The 16,914-nt window shown below is 39.7% G+C and overlaps 1 pseudogene across 1 annotated transcript; it reads right to left on the minus strand.

Moving 5' to 3' along the window:
* Positions 1-15,843: 15,843 nt before the first annotated feature.
* Positions 15,844-16,646, minus strand: LOC308516577 (small ribosomal subunit protein uS2-like; annotated as a pseudogene). Its single transcript has one exon. The product of its transcript is annotated as a small ribosomal subunit protein uS2-like (transcript).
* Positions 16,647-16,914: the final 268 nt, after the last annotated feature.

Raw genomic sequence — 16,914 nt, forward strand, 5'->3', positions numbered from 1 at the left:
TGTGAATGAACAGGTCTTTCATAGCTTCATTTTGAACTCTACCTGCAAACCAAAGGTCTGCAGGCCCTTCAATCCAAAGGCTACGTGATGCCTGGAGGTGCTGCTGGTTGGTGCTGACATAAGCAGGGGAAAAAGAAAATTTAAGGAAGAGGGGGCAAAAAACAGAAAGGAAGGAACTGAAAGAAGTGAGGAGGGAGAGAGAGAAAGGAGAAGGCAAAGGAAGAAGAAGTAATAGCCGTTATTTCTTGAGCACTGCTAACCACAGCACTAACTTTGCAATCTTGATCCCAATGCCCAATAGTCCGATGCGGTAGTTGGTCCTAGGAGTAACTTTGCTTTACTGATTAGGGTACAGATCATACAGGTAGTAAGTTGCACAGGTGAGATTTGAACTCAGGTCTGCCTGACTCCCACATCCAGCACTGCTCACCGTAATGCCACAAAGGGAATAGATTCACCTGCTGTGGTGTGAGAGAGGACCATCACAGACAACCGCTGGCCTGTGGACTTTTTTTTTTTTTTTAAAGTTTGTAGACAAGTCTTTAACAGAAGGAAGATCCCTTAATTGGATTTGCCTGTTATCCAATATTGCACAGCACATCACATGCCTGTGCTACACGAATCAGTTAGAACCTGCCCATTTAGTCTAATGAACCCTAATTTCAGACAAAGGTAACTGTCACCTTTGTTTCATCCTGGGCTTTTATTTTTCAAATACCAGAGCCGACCTCTGAACTCAATCTGCACTTGCCTATTGATGCATAAATATCTATAATATCACAGTAAATTAAATTCTATGTTAAAGGGTTTCTATTTAACAATCTGTCAGAACTTTCACAGCGTTTGATTTCTGGTCTCCTCCGTCCAGTGACAGGTTTATCTCAATATGGCTTGATTAATGAAACCTTTTATTTGATGTAAGCACACCCACTATTACCATAATCTCTTAATGCTTGCTTAGGCAACATTGAGGTCTGGCAGCAGGGATTCTCAAAACTTCTAGCTTCTTTAGCTCCACCAGAACATTGGGTGAGATTAACGGGCCGGGAGGCTGATGCCCTCCTAATGGGGAGCATGGTAATGGTGGTGTCAGCTCAGTGATATAGCACTCTGCCTGGGAGACTTGGCCAAACTCCCTTTTAACCTCTAGGGTTTAAGAAATGTGTCCTACCTAGTGCCAACAAACCCACCCGCCTTCCTTTCGGTGGCTGCCTTGTCCTTGCATGTCAGTCATTGGGGGGCGTGGCTGACATCTCCCTTAGGAGCCGAGTAATTGCAGCGTGCACTGGGTAGCTGGGAAGTGGGATGAAGTCTCAAATAAAAGAATACAGTATACTGAAAAAGAGTGTCTTAATGAAGCCAAGGAGTCAGGCACTAATAGCTCTTAAGAAATAGAAATGACTTTATGATGGATATTCCGCAAGCAACCTTTTCAGAAAAGAAGAGTGCAACTGAATTATGTTTTGCTCCTGACAAGTATTTACCCTGGAGAGGAGCTGCTGTTACTGTCGGATTATCTTCTTTGCGTCCTGCATGCTTCTAAAAACACTGCCCCGCCCCCCCCCCCGCCCCCCAAAAAATGTTTTGGATATCATGTACACTCAACGTTGTCACTCTGTTTTACTTTGCTATTAAATATTTAGTGACGTTAAAAGTGAGACATTGAAAATAAAGCCGGAAACTTGTGTGTGCTGTAGAAATGGTCTTCTCTGAAGTTTTCCTATCCTGTGTTTTCTGCACTGGGAAAATGATAGGCTTCTGCCATCCTTTATACTGTTCCTTTATTTGTACTGCTGTCCACCTCTCATGCTTAATATGCCTAATTTTTTTCTTTTTCTTTCTTTTTTCAATTTGTGGTCACTGGTTTTAAGTCCAATAAAATTCACCTGGAGAGTTTTGCTATTTTTTTTTTTTTTTTCAGAGAGGAAGGGAGAGGGAGAGGGAGATAGAAACATCAATGATGAGAGAGAATCATTGATTGGTTACCTCCTGCATACAACCCAGGCATGTACCCTTGACCGGAATTGAACCTGGGACCCTTCAGTCTGAAGGCCGACGCTAAATGCACTGAACCAAACCGGTTAGGGCAAGTTTTGCTGTTTTTAAACTTCCTGAGGCAGGAAAGAAAACAAGGTTATATTAATAAATATGACTTAAGATCCTAACAAATAATAAAATTAGATAAAAGAAACACCTGAGTCTATTATTACAAAGAGCATTCGATAGTTAAAATTATTTGTTAAGACTTGAATATTCAAAGGGAAAATAACCCCTAAAAATATTTTTTAAAGTATTTTATCCAATGACCATATAACTTGATTATTAATTTGATTACTTGTGTTTGCAATTTGTTATTAAATACATATGCTTATATAGACTTTAAATTACAGAAGTTTTCCTTCTGGAGTTTTAGTAGTGAAAAAGAAAATATAAGGGATATTTCTTTTAAAGGACTAACGTTAGATTTTAATTATCAACTTAGCTTTAATTGGATTCATTATAATCACACTGGAAAAGTAAAGTATGGTTTAGCTGTACTTTCAAAATTAGATATATGGTTCAAGAATATCCACTCAATAAAATAAGGAAGTAGAAAACCTAGTTTAATTTAAATTAATTGATGCTGAAAGTCAGTAAAATAATTTTCAATAACATAATAAGAATCTTGTTATGTCTGAAAAAATATATAGCATTTTTCTTCATTAAAAATATTCTTTTGCAAGAAAATATAGAACCCTCTTAATGAGATACTGGGTGGAGGGTTATTATAATTCTCCAACATGTTTCTCAGTTTTTAGTTTATTTCACATCAAGCTTTTTAACCTTCGACAACAAATATTGTTGTACGATGAAGACAGCGAATCCAAACAATTACATATGTAGTCCAAAGGCATACACAAGAAAATCAATATTTGACATCTTTGCAACTCCCTCTTTGCAGCCGCGTTCAATAGCTCCTATTCATTATACACTTATATCTCTTTCAGATGTGCCTTTGTCACTAGAAACCCATTTTTTTTTTCTCCTTTGACTTCCACATAACTTCTTTGCCCTGTACTTTTACAGATGCCTTCTGGCTATAAATACTAATGAAATCTCTTTGCTTAATTCAATTTTGCTGGTACACTTCCAGTTATGACCTAACTTTCCCACGAGAGAGACTGATTGAACATTCCACTACCTTATGGATGGGAGCAAACATTCTTACAGAACTGGCCTGACAATTTCCATAATTATAGAATTCACAGCCTAATGACCTTAAAAAACAATAAAAAGATCTCTTGTTAATTCCATTTCTGTTACTGACATTCAAGATATTTCATTTTTCACGGGACAACAAATTTACTTTTTTATTTTCCAAAGAGCAGTCTCTCCTTTCCCCCCAGATTAAATTTTCTGAATAGTGAAGTATTCCATTGAATATTTAGCATTTCTTTGTCTTTTAAAAGTTAGAATATTTATGATCCTTAGGATGCGTTTGACTGATTTATAGCTATCAATTATAAGAGTGCGTTTTCAAATAGCCCTTTTAAAAATGAAGAATAGAATAATTAAAAAGATCACAAGTCCTCCCTTGCATATAATTATTTCATTATTTCATTACAGTGCAGAAATTATTTTTGCTGACTGTGAGCAATTTTAATTGAGTGAGATCTGTGTTAATATACAATAGCAAGCAGTTCTTCCTAAGAAATAAGCTCACTAATTGCCTAAATTTTTATTCAGTACAGTGAGTCTTATGAGTCACTTTGCAATATAAACCTAATCGCCAGGTAGAGTAAGTACAATACCTTTTCTGTAGTGTAACTATCCTAAAAGCATACCCTGCCTGCTAATTTATTCCTTCAACAGGTTTAGTGCCTTATTAAGCACTTGTTTTGTAGAAAAGCCTTAATCTACCCAGTTATCATAGAAAGCTATGATAATGAAACATTAAAATTTAGACTTGAAGTCCACTAAAGCCAGCATAAATAAGCAAAGCTAAAATGTAGCATTTTTTATTCTTCCTAAATATGAAAATACTCAGGACTGTAGCATATATTCTGGAAGCTTTTGACTTACAAATAAAGACTGCTTTTCAGGAATTGAAATCTTGAGTGTAGCAAGATAGCTTGCTATTAAGTGAAGTTTAATTATATGTTAATAATAGCCATCTTCTTGCAAAAATTTAACATTCATCATAAATGTTATACTATTCTTGGCATATTTAAATATTTTATACATATATAAGATAATTTCTTCTTAATAAATATTTTACATATGTTTATTGCTATGGGAGAATGTATAAACGATAATAAAATCCATCAGAACCATTATCTTAACAACAGAGACTGTTTTGATAAAATTTGATTAAGCATTTAAAGCATATTTGCACTATGTATAGTTTAGTATTGAATATGGCATTATTGGTTTAATTTAGACCTTAAGTGAAAAAGCACTGTATTTGAGTGCATTCATAGCTTGAATTTAATTTTTGAAAATGGAAACAAATTACTTGAGAAACTGAATGATATTATTAAGAAATTCATAAATTCATTCAGCAAATATTTATTATTTGCCCCCGCGAGCCTGGTCACCACACGCAGCCTGCTGTTCAGTCTCTCAAATTCTGGGTGAAATCACACAGGAAGTTTCCTGTATTTACACTATCTTACCCGCTTTGTCTCCCCAATATGGGTTTTTCCGGTCCCCTTTGCAAGTTCTTAAAGGGCCCTATGTGCTGGCGCTTTGAGACCTCGACCAAAAGGCTTGGCCTGACACCAGCACTGATAACTTCGTCTGGGGAAGGTTTAATGGCTGAAATGGGAGTAGTCTTATTTTCCTTATTATTTAAGCCAGCAAGCATTTACAGAAGCCAGAAACAGCAGGGTTAAAATTTCAAACAGCAGTTTTTATATAAGATGGATGCTTCAAAATGACTTTAGCAATTCATATCTCACAGGATGTGGGGAAGAGTAGGCTAGCTTGTTAAATTAGATTAGTTAGTATGGGTGAAAGTGTTTTTAGTTAACTGTACTGCATTACAAAAAGCAAGGCATTCTTCATTCAAAGGAGGAAAATCCCTCCTGTTACAGATTTTGAATTTTGAGGGGACCCAGGTTGAGGAGGGCATCAGGAGTTGGAGTCCCCTTAACTACAATGAAAAAAACTACTGCATAGTAAGGTTTTTCATCTAAGAAGCAGTTGACATGGGTCTCAGTTTACCTCTTTCTTTCTGGACTTGGCTCAGAATGGAGTAAAAAGAGTACTTGTTTCTAGAATTTGGTTTTTTTTTCTACTAAAGGTGAATCTGATGTTCTAGATCAGTGGTTCTCAACCTTCTGGCCCTTTAAATACAGTTCCTCATGTTGTGACCCAACCATAAAATTATTTTTGTTGCTACTTCATAACTGTAATGTTGCTACCGTTATGAATTGTAATGTAAATATCTGATATGCAGGATGGCCTTAGGCGACCCCTGTGAGAGGGTCGTTCAACAGCCAAAGGGGTCGCGACCCACAGGTTGAGAACCGCTGTTCTAGATAGAAGGCAGAGATGGGATCTCACACATCTTTGTATTCACAGCCTCTGCAGGTGCTCAGTAAAGTGCCCTTGGGGTGGTTACATTCTCTAAGGCTTGAGATGCCTCCTCTATTTGTAGGGATAATACTAGTTAAAAAATGCCTATCGTTGATTGGGTGAATACTCTGAACCAAATATGTTACATATGTTATTTTTTCTAGCCACACAGCAGCTCTGTAAAATATTATCCCCATTTTAAAAGGTAAGGATTCTAAAGCTCATGGAAGATAAGTGACTTACGACCATAACCACCTTATAAATTTATTGAGAAGATACAATTATGTAATGTACTTGTTCGTGCTTTGAAAACTACTGAGGCTGCATAGATGCCATGCTGTTGCTGCTCTTTTGCTGTTTGTTTCTTTTGTCAGCTGCTCTACCTTCGAAGATGTTACTTTATTAACAGCTACCCCATTGAACCAAGATTTGCAAATATTTCCTTCCATTCAGCGGGTTGCCTTTTCATTTTGTTGCTGGCTTCCTTTGCTGTGCAGAAGCTTTTTAGTTTGATGTAGTCCCACTTGTTTATTTTTGCTTCTGCTGCCTTCACTTTTGGTGTCCGTCATTATATATAGATATTAAAAAGAAAGAGCAAAAAATATTTTTTTTCTTGTGATGAGAACTCTTAAAATTTATGCTCTGAACAACTTTCTTATATGCCAGACAGCAGTATTAGCTATATCAGCATATCTATACTAATAAAAGGGTAATATGCTAATTAGGCCAGATGTCTTCCAGACATCCTTCCAGACAAAGCCACTGTGGCAGGGGCCGAGGCAGAGGCGGTTAGGGGCAATCAGGCTGGCAGGGGAGAGTGGTTAGGGATGACCAGGCCAGCAGGGGAGAGCGATTAGGGGCGATCAGGCAGGCAAGCAGGTGAGTGGTTAGGAGCCAGTGGTCCCGGATTGTGAGAGGGATGTCCAAGGGGTCCCGGATTGGAGAGGGTGCAGGCCGGGCTAAGGTACCCCCTTCCCATGCTCGAATTTTATGCATTGGGCCTCTAATCCTATATAATAAAGAGCTAGGGATAATACTAGTTAAAAACTGCCTATCATGGTAGGGATAATACTAGTTGGGTGAATACTCTGAACCAAATATGTTACATATGTTATTTTTTCTAGACCAGACAGTGGAAGGATAGTCTGGGCGGCCTTCCGGACAAAAGCCATGGCTGCGAGGGCCAAACCCCTTGCACGAATTTTGTGCCTCAGGCCTCTAGTTGTATATAACATCCCTTGTACTTATTCATCTTATAATTAGAAGTTTGTATTTTTTGATCACCTACTAGTAAATCTGATCTTTTTTCCAAGAGGATTTTTTGGGAGAAGTTTAAAGGTACATTGTGTCTCGGAAATGCAGATTTGGTGATGCAGGAAATGGTTGTTGCTAGGTCACTTTTGATTAGGCTAGATATCTCTATTGTGTCACCAAGTAGCTGCTGCTGGGAGCAAGAGAAGGAATAAAGAAGAGTAGCCCGGAAAGTTTGATGAATAAAACACCTTGTAAATATTCTGCCTGGAGCTCCTCTCACCACCTCACCATTAAAACAGATTAAGATTATGAAAACCTTTCAGCTCCAAGGCTAACATTCAAGGTTGGATTATTATCAGTACTCTTTGTGGGACTAAGACCATGAGTTTGCTCTGAATCTCTCGGTTTCTGTGGAGCTGAGATTCCTGGTCACTATAATATACAAAGTTGAAATACTTTAAAACTCCATGACATAACACAGACAGGTTTATAATTATACACTAGCACCATCTCCCAGTTTGTCACTGGAGGGATGATACAGTCGAGTTAGAGGAAAACTGCTGATTACCATGCAAAATTACCTTTTATTTCTGCCCACTATATTGGTCCTTGGTTTTAAAAATAGCCTTTTAGGGAGCAATTTGATTTTGTGCAATTTTTTCTACTTAAAAATTTAATAGGAGACCTGGTGGAAGAGTTTGATCACTTATTGCACATCTACACATTCACTAATAATGATGAAAGATTGGTTGGTTGTCTAGTTTACTTGAGAGAGAGATGAGCCATACCATAAGAGAAGGTGGGGAATCTGGGCTCAGTGCCCAGGATTTTTCTTTGCTATTTGGATCACTGGTGTTTGCTGGAATATTTAATTAATCCCACTCTCAGAGTAATGCTTATTGCCGATTGCCATTGCTGAACTGAAATATGAAACCATATGTAATACATCTTCAATAAAATTTAAAAGTCCCTAAATGATGTATGTATTTGACAGTCCTTAATGAAAACTGACTAAAGGAATTTCAGAGGATGGATAGGCTTAATAGTAACAATTCTTTTCATTCATGTGAAAGGGAGTTCGGTGTCATAAAATGAAACATAGGCATGAGCACATTTGGGGTAGAATTGTACCAATTCTTGGATGCATGGGTTATGGTGGTGTTGATAAATATTTGGCTCTTCTGCTGTAACTCTGGAGAAGGCCTTTCCTGAAGTTCTTTAAGACCAGTTCTTTTTGGAATAAAGTTTAGCCATAGTTAGACTATTGGGGGACTCTCTGATAATTCTCTTTTGAGTAATTCAATAAATGGCATGATTTTCTCTTATTATTGAACCGATGCCTCAGCAAAGGTTTAGAGGAATTTTGCTGTTTGTAGCGAAAATCTTGTGCCAAGAGCATTAACCTTGAGGCTCTATACACTCTGCAGGTCATGCAATTACCACAGTTATCCTATTTACTTATTTAAGGACGTGGCAAGAAGAACTTCCATAAAATGGACTGATAAATGTGAGTGGAGGGGAAAAACCAATTTCTTTTTTTGAAAGGATAGATTCTGAATTGTAGTGATGGGAAGAATTCTAAGGTTCAGGTAGAATGTCTCTTGAACAGGTGGGAACAGACAAATAGTCTGACGTATTGGAGTGTGTCTGTGCAGTCAAGAGGGACAGAATATCTGAAAAGGGGCAGTCCTTAAGAATTTGATTGAATCCAACGGTCTTCAAACTTTGGAAAGCCCCCAGTTCCTTTATTCAAACAAAATCTTGTACCCTTAATATGTAAAGCAGGTTTAAGGGGAGCCATTCTCCTTGAAGCCAAAGAGGTCACACCTGTTCACATGCTTCCTCTTCTTCCTTTCTTCTGAGCACAGTTTGACAATCACTCATCTAATCCAACTCTTTCACTTGACAACTATGAATGAACATTCGTTTATAAGAGAATTGAACCAGCTTGTTCTGGGTTGTATAACGGAACAATGTTAGGGCTGATTTCCAGGCCAGTGATCTGCTCTCCTATATATTTTCTACGTCAGACACTCTTTCTGTTTCTTGCTCAGAACTCTGGGAAGAGCGCCACCCTCTCTACTAGGATCCCAGTAGCAATGTGGTCAGGGGTTGTGAAGATAAGTGGGGAATAGAGTCACAAATACTATTCTCACAGTCCTGGAGCCCAACTTTTCATAGGACAGGTATTTATTGGTCATCTTTATAGGTAAGGCAGGCTTGAGGTCCCAAAGGAAGTGAGCTATCTCAGAAGAAATAATATATTTACCATTCTTTGCTTTGTATTTTCTCCTTAAAAATATGAAGAAAGTGGTAATTTAGAAAATACATATGATACCTTTACCAAGGAGGTTTCAGGCGGGGACTCTGGACTCTGTCTAGTTTTGAAGTCTGGCCCAGACACTTATCTTTGGCAAATTACTTAACTTCTCAGTGCCTCTGTTTTCTCACCTATAAAGTAATAAATAAATAAATAAATAAATAAATAAATAAATAAATAAATTACCTGCGTCATAGAATTGTTGTGAGAATGAAATATATTTTTATATGTGAAACATAATGTATATGTGTGCCAGGTGCTATATATATTTACTACCTGGCACATAGTAAGTACGAGGTAAATCTTAGCTATTATTATGGTTATTATGTTATGATTACAATCTTATTTATATCATTCACAGCAACAATTTAAGGGTCTCCTCTAAATCAGTGTTTTGGTCTTGTACTTATTATGTGTATTGCTAAACAAATCATATGGGGATTATGTTCTGAATACCTAAGTTACCAAAGCACTGTCAATTCAATTTGGTAATCTTCATATCTTATTTTAGGAACTTGGATATTTAACTGCTATATACTTGTCTTAGTCAGTTTGGGTTGCTATAACAACATACCATAGACTGGGTGGCTTATAAATAACAGAGATTTCTTTCTTACAGTTCTGGAGGCCGGAAGTCCCCAGCTTTGCCAGGCCTGGTGAAGACCCTCTTTTGGGTTGCAGACTGCCAACTTCTCATTGTACCTCACATGGAGGAAAGAGCAGAAGCTAGAGCAAGCTCTCTTGTCTCTTCTTAAAAGGGCACTAATTCTATTAATGAGGATTCCACCTTCAAAGGCTCCACCTCCTACTTCCATCACAATGGGGGTTAGAATTTCAACATATGAATTTTGGGGGGACACATTTAGTCCATAGCAATACTCTGAGTTTAATGGTAATTCTTATGGTATAATATGCAGTGTGATATAATTCACTTACTCATGACTCCCACAATGCTTATACACCTCAAATGGGAATTTTTTTTTTTAAATATATTTTTATTGATTTTTTACAGAGAGGAAGGGAGAGAGATAGAGAGTTAGAAACATCGATGAGAGAGAAACATCGATCAGCTGCCTCCTGCACATCTCCCACTGGGGATATGCCCGCAACCCAGGTACATGCTCTTGACCGGAATCGAACCCAGGACCTTTCGGTCCGCAGGCCAACGCTCTATCCACTGAGCCAAACCGGTTTCGGCTCAAATGGGAATTTTGATAATTAGAAATATATGGCACTCATCAGTGATAACCTTATTTTTTTTAATATATATGCCATCTCCTGGAACAAAAAGTAAGACTGTGGGCACGAACAATGTCATATGTATCTTTTCATGTTTCTAGAAGCCTAGCCTTGTGTCTTGCACATAGAAGGCAATCAACAGATGTTTGCTATGTCATGAATTCTACTGTTAGTGGCAACATCTCTCAATTTTATTTTTCCTTTTCTAATTTTATACTTTCAGCCTAATTATAATATTTTCTATACTAATTTTTCTTTGTTCTGCTGGATCATAAGTTTGTTGAACCATGAGTAGAAGCAAAAAGCTAGCACGTGTAGGTAAGAGCCATATGCATTGCTTTAATGAATAGTCATCATGACATATGGAGGAGGACTGCCCGATTAATTAGTGGGTCTGATGGAGTTGCTGCTTGCCTGAATGAGCCAGTCCAGGGGCCATTTTATAGTAGCAAAATCTTGTGATGGGCTGGTCTGACCAATAAACAAAGTAAATAAATGAACCAAGTTGATTCAGTAGCCCAGATAACTTCTAGATTAACATGGAAATATGTTGCTTCTTAGCAAAATTTGTGTACTTCTTGGAAGTATATAGAGTGTTATGGTAAAATATGATTTATATGTGTTTTTAATAATTTAATATATTTCTTTAGCACAAACAAACAAGGTATTTTAAAAAATATTTTTATTGATTTCAGAAAGGAAGGGAAAGGGAGCGAGAGATAGAAACATCAATGATGAGAGAGAATCATTGATTGGTTGCTTCCTTCATGCCCACTACTGGGGCTAGAGCCTGCAACCTGGGCATGTGCCCTTGGCCCGAATCAAACCTGGGACCCTTCAGTCCACAGGCAGACATTCTATCCACTGAGCCAAACCAGCTAGGGCCAAACAAGGTATTTTTTGTCCCTTTAAAGCCAATGATACTAATTGTGAGTCATGGTAACAGTTAATGACAGGTGTTTTTTAGACTAACTTTTTAAAGTAATAAAAATCAGATGGACTCAGGTAAATGAAATCCCTCAGGATATAAAGTGAAAAGTGAATTTCTTCTTCCTGCCACTACTAATTTCCTAGTACTTCTTCTCCAATAATAAACAGTGTTATACATTTTTTTGGATATTCTTCCAATATTTATGTATTAGGCAAGCAGAATACCATATTTACTTATTTTCTTCTTTTTAAAACATATTTCCAAAGCTTTTTCTTTCTTTTTAAAAAAATATATTTTTATTGATTTCAGAGAGGAAGGGAGAAGGAGAGAGAGAGAAACATCAATGATGAGAGAGAATCACCCATCGGCCACCGCCTGCATGTCCCCCATTGGGGGGGACCAAGTCCACAACCCAGGCATGTGCCCTTGACTGGAATTGAACCCAGGACCCCTCAGTACTCAGGCCAATGCCCTATCCACTGAGCCAAACCAGCCAGGGCTATTTACGTATTTTCTTGTAATTTTCTTCATTCCCTTTACAACATATCATAGGCTTCTTTTCATCTGGGAACGTACAGACCTACCTCATTAAAAATAGTAGTGCAATATTCTTCTCTTTGACTATCATAATTTAACAGCTTCCCTATTAATGGATAATGTTTGCTCTCACAATCAATGCTGCAATTATCATCCTTTAAATAACATCTTTGCACATTGGTGTGACTTACCTGTATGGTAAGTTTCTTGAAGTAGAATTTGGCAACATGGATGTACATTTGAATTTTAGGCAGATGTTGCCGAACTGCCCACTAAAATCATATATGACAATATCTGTTTCCTTATTTGGTGTTTTGTTATTAGTTTGTTAAAAAATTATTTGATCTTTTAACAAATATTTGTTTTTTCTGTTCCTCATCATTTCTGGAAGCTACCCACATGTCTTAAGCAGAACCATCTTTTCCCCATGAGTTGGTGGGGCTCCACCAGAAATAGACCAGGTTACTCAGTCTTGGCCAATCGGAGTATCAAATACTCTCAATAACATTGTTTTTAAAAATACCTTTATTATTTTCCCCAGGTTTATTGAGGTGTAATTAACAAATAAAATTCTATATATTTAAAGTGTACAGCATGATGATTTGATATACATTGTGAAATGATTACCACAATCAAGTTAATACATCACATCCATCACTTCACACAGTTACCTTCCCTAGTAATATTGTTGACCCAGGGGTGGACCCATGACTTAAGTTGTTCCAAAGCCCAAAGCTCATGTGGGAGCCACCAGGGAGAGCCACTCTTGTTTTTGCTGGACTGAAACCTGGGAGGATGTAGGCATGGAGTTGCTGAATGGCACATTACCTTTTTGTGGCATAATAGTATAAAAGAGGCTAAAGCTAAGAGATAGAGGTAGAGGGTGCCACTAGATCAAGTTTAGATGAAAGTCAGAAAAACTTACCTCTGGATCTTTCCGTTGCATAAGCTAATTAATTTCACTTTTTTGCTCAATATGGTTTGAGTTAGGCCAGTGGTCGGCAAACTGCGGCTCAGCAAACCGTGCCTCGTGAGCCACACGTGGCTCTTTGGCCCCTTGAGTGTGGCTCTTCCACAAAATACCGACTTCTGTGCATGGGCCACGAAGTTTCAATCGCATTGTACGAGCGCGCCGGCATGTGGTATTTTGTGGAAGAGCCACACTCAAGGGGCCAAAGAGCTGCATGTGGCTCGCGAGCCGCGGTTTGCCGACCACAAAGTTAGGCTTTTGGTCACTTAAACTTTAAGAATCCTAAATTGGATATATATCTGTTTCTCCTAGCTCTAATACACTAGAAATTTTAAGTAATGTTAATAATTCCATTTTATTGAGCATCTTTTATGTGCCAGGTACTGAACTAGATGCATGCATAATCTCAAGCTCCAGGATTATTTTCAGAAGGCATTTTTATCCTTTTACTTTACAGAGGAGGTAAAAGAATGCCAGAGAACTTAATTGTCAAGTTTAGATAGCTGTTATGTAATGGAGATTCATATTTAAATCTTCATGATTCCAAAACCCACCTTTTATCCTCTCTGCCAATGTTTTACCAAGTATTAGAAGTCAGAAGCTTGGCCCGGCTGGTGTGGCTCAGTGGTTGAGCATCAACCCATGAACCAAGAGGTCACTGGCTCAATTCCTGGTCAGGGCATGCTGCAGGCTCAATCCCAGTTGGGTGTGTACAGGAGGCAGCTGATTGATGTTTCTCTTTCATCAATGTTTTTATCTCTTTATCCCTCTCCCTTCCTTTCTAAAAAAAGAAAAAAGAAAAAGAAAGAAAGAAATCAGAAGCTTGAAGACATGCAGTATCTGTGCTATGAATTATTCAAAGTTTTATGTAACATAATGCTTTACATATTTCAAAATTTTTTTATACATCTAAAGGTCTCCAGATCTCTAAGATCTGTTTATTTTCTCTGCTATGCTTGAAATTTAGTAGCTCTCTAGTGAATCATGAAGTTGGTTAGGCCTGATGGCCCAAATGTCATAGTGTTTCCAGACTAATTTAATATGAAGAAAGTAATTAATGTGATCTGGCCAAGAACAATTTCTCTTAGGAAAAATTTTGCTTTGTAGAGTAGGGCTAATTTTTTTTTTTGGGGGGGGGGGATTTTTATAACAGTTTATTTTAGCCAAACTGAGGACATATTCCAAGAAGTAAAGTCTCAAATTCTCTGGAGAATACATTTTGCAACTTATTTTATGCATTTGAAATTAAGATGGGAATATAAGGAAGATTACATGAGGGTGTGAGAATGCAAGGCAGAGATTGGATTACAGGATAATTAACAAGATTATGTGCTCTCTTGATTGTGTTTACAATGTATTTCAAAGGTGTGTTAACCTAGATGCACAGAAACAATGGACAGGCATGCTTAAGGTGAAAAAGAACCTTTCACTAAAGAAGTCATATGCCTGGGGTGTGACTACCCATCATGACCTGCCCAATTAGGAATTTATGATCAGATCTCCCTATGGGGTTACTTTCCCTAGAACTTGGAGGCTAATCTTTGAGCATCTGTCTTTTAGTTTTATTTGTGGGATGAGAGAGAAGAGAGTAGCCTTGTGAGAAGAACACACATTTTGTATTTAGATAGGCCTTGATTTGCTGAGTTGTGGTAATTCCAGTTGTGCAAACAGGCAGGTTGTTTAATTACTCTGAGCTTTAACCTCTTCAATATAATACCAATTTTATAGAGGCTCTTGAGGCTTAACTGAAATAGCATATGTAAAGCATGGCAGTGATTTTTTAAAATATTTGTTTCCCATAAGACATTGTTCAGAATATCCCAGTATTTGTTGTATGTGTCATTGTATTCCTCTTTGTACTCTCAGCATTTAGTACTGCCATCACATAGTAGAAACTGAAAAAATATTGTTGAACTAAAATGGGTCCTTAAGTTAAGCAGTATAAACACTTTACAAAAAATAAAATAAAATAAACATTTTTTAAAGAAACCTATATTTGCCTGGCCAGCATGGCTCAGGGGTTGAACATCGACCTATGGATTAGGAGATCACGATTCATTTCTTGATCAGGGCACATGCCAGGGTTGTGGGCTCGATCCCCGTTGTAGGGCATGCAGGAGGCAGCCGATCAATGATTCTCTTTTATCGTTGATGTTTCTATCTCTCCCTCTCCCTTCCTCTCTGAAATCAATTAAAAATATTGATTTCTAGTATATATATATTAGAGGCCTGGTGCATGAATTCGTGCATGGGTAGGGTCCCTCAGAGCGGCCTGTGAAATCAGGCTGAAACCCGCAGTCCAACGCTGCCTGCCGCTCCTGCTCATCCTGACCTTGCTGCACCTGCCACGGGCTCACGCCCAGTCGGTCTCTATGGGGAGAGGCTTGCACTGCTGCAGCAGCGCTTGCCAGCTGTGAGCCCTGCATCTGGTGCCCATCCCAAGGGGGGTTGGGGGCGGGGCTGAGATGCCATCAGCCCTCCAGGCAGGTAGTGGGACATCCTTGCCCGCTCAGGATCCAGATCCATCCTGCTGACATTCGTGCCCATCGTCAGGAGCCACCTGGTGGCCTCTTTTATATCGTTTCTTCCTTGCAGAGCATCTAGGGAGGGGAAGCGGCCATGGTGCCTGAGGCCAGGGCGCTGTTGGAATCATGGCGGTGGTGGTGCTGGTCCATCGGTACCTGGCCCATTCTCTGGAGATGGGACCTGCAGGACTACTGAGGGGGTGAGTAGCTGCCGCTGGGCTGGGGCGCTCCCTCTGTGGGAGCACACTGACCACGGAGGGGGCGGCGCGGGGGGGGGGGGGGGCTGGCTGGCAGCTCCTACGTTGAGCATCTGCCCTCTGGTGGTCAGTACGTGTCATAGCGACCATCGATCAGTCGTTAGGTCATTCAGTTGTTTGGTCGTTAGGTGGCTTAGGCTTTTATATATATAGATTAAGAAACTGATACTTATTTTCCATCCATCATATTTCCATTTTCTGTTGAAGAGCCTCTGGAAGAACAGCCAAGACTTCTCTTTGGTTGTTCCTACCTATTCAGTGGCCTGAGCAGTGGGAGCTGCAGAACAGTCTTCAGTGGCAGCTGACTGCTCCAGCTTCGGTAGGGAGCTGCTGGGCAGCCACAGAGGGCACTGCATGCCTTCAGAATGGCCTGCGACCCCAGGCTGAGCAGCAGAGAGCTCGGGAGCGGAGCAGTCCATTCACCCCGAAATTCCTCGTGGGTCACAACCTTTTCAGCTGCGGCCTGCTCTTCCTTTTCAGTCTCTTCAGGATCCCAGTAGAAGCAGAAATCAGGCATGACCTCCCATGGGTGTTCATGGGAAATGGTATCACACACACGCAGAAACTTTCGGGCCAGCACCCACCACATCAGCCCCACTGAGTGAGCCCCCTTGTTGCATGGGATGGCAATGTCCACATAGCACAGAGGAGAGGCGGTGATACACAGAGCAGGGGTAGGCAGGTTGACATAAGATAGTCATGCCTGGGATCAGTAACCACCAGAAGATGGGAAGGTTCTGGAGGTGAAGAGTTCAGCAATAGGAGTGGCTGCAGTGGCAGCAGCAAACTTCAGCTCAGCTCGCTGGCCGGTATCCCTGGAGGAAGCGACACTGACAGCAGCCGGGTTTTCAGTGGCAACAATGGCACAAGCCACCAGCAGGATCTTTGCTGAGGTCTCCTTCAGATTCCTGTTGTAGATGCTACCACTCTTCCTGCTGTAGACGTGCTGTTGCATTTGGAGGTCAAGGCTGGTGCCATCTAAGTGGGTTCCTGCTGCAAGGAATTTGAGGACATTCCCCTTCTTCATTTGCAAGACATCCAGGGCCCCAGACATGGTGAAAGTGTCCACTTAAGTTACTGTGGGAACCCAGGACAGTGCCATCGGGCCCCTCTCTGTGTAGGGTGGAGTGATTGCCAGCATGCTCATCCTTCTGTGGCTGGAAACCCTGAAAACGTTAAGGGAGGCATTATGCTGACTGAAACACCAGGCTTAGGAACTAGTGTGCATGAGCCCTCAGATTTCTTTCTATCTCTCGAGAGGAGAGTCATGATTGTTTCCCTTGCGTCATCCTCCGCGCGTGGCTTTTCATCTTACGTTCTGG

The sequence above is a fragment of the Myotis nattereri genome (assembly GCF_964212035.1).
Source record: "Myotis nattereri genome assembly, chromosome: 3".
Lineage (NCBI taxonomy): Eukaryota > Metazoa > Chordata > Mammalia > Chiroptera > Vespertilionidae > Myotis > Myotis nattereri.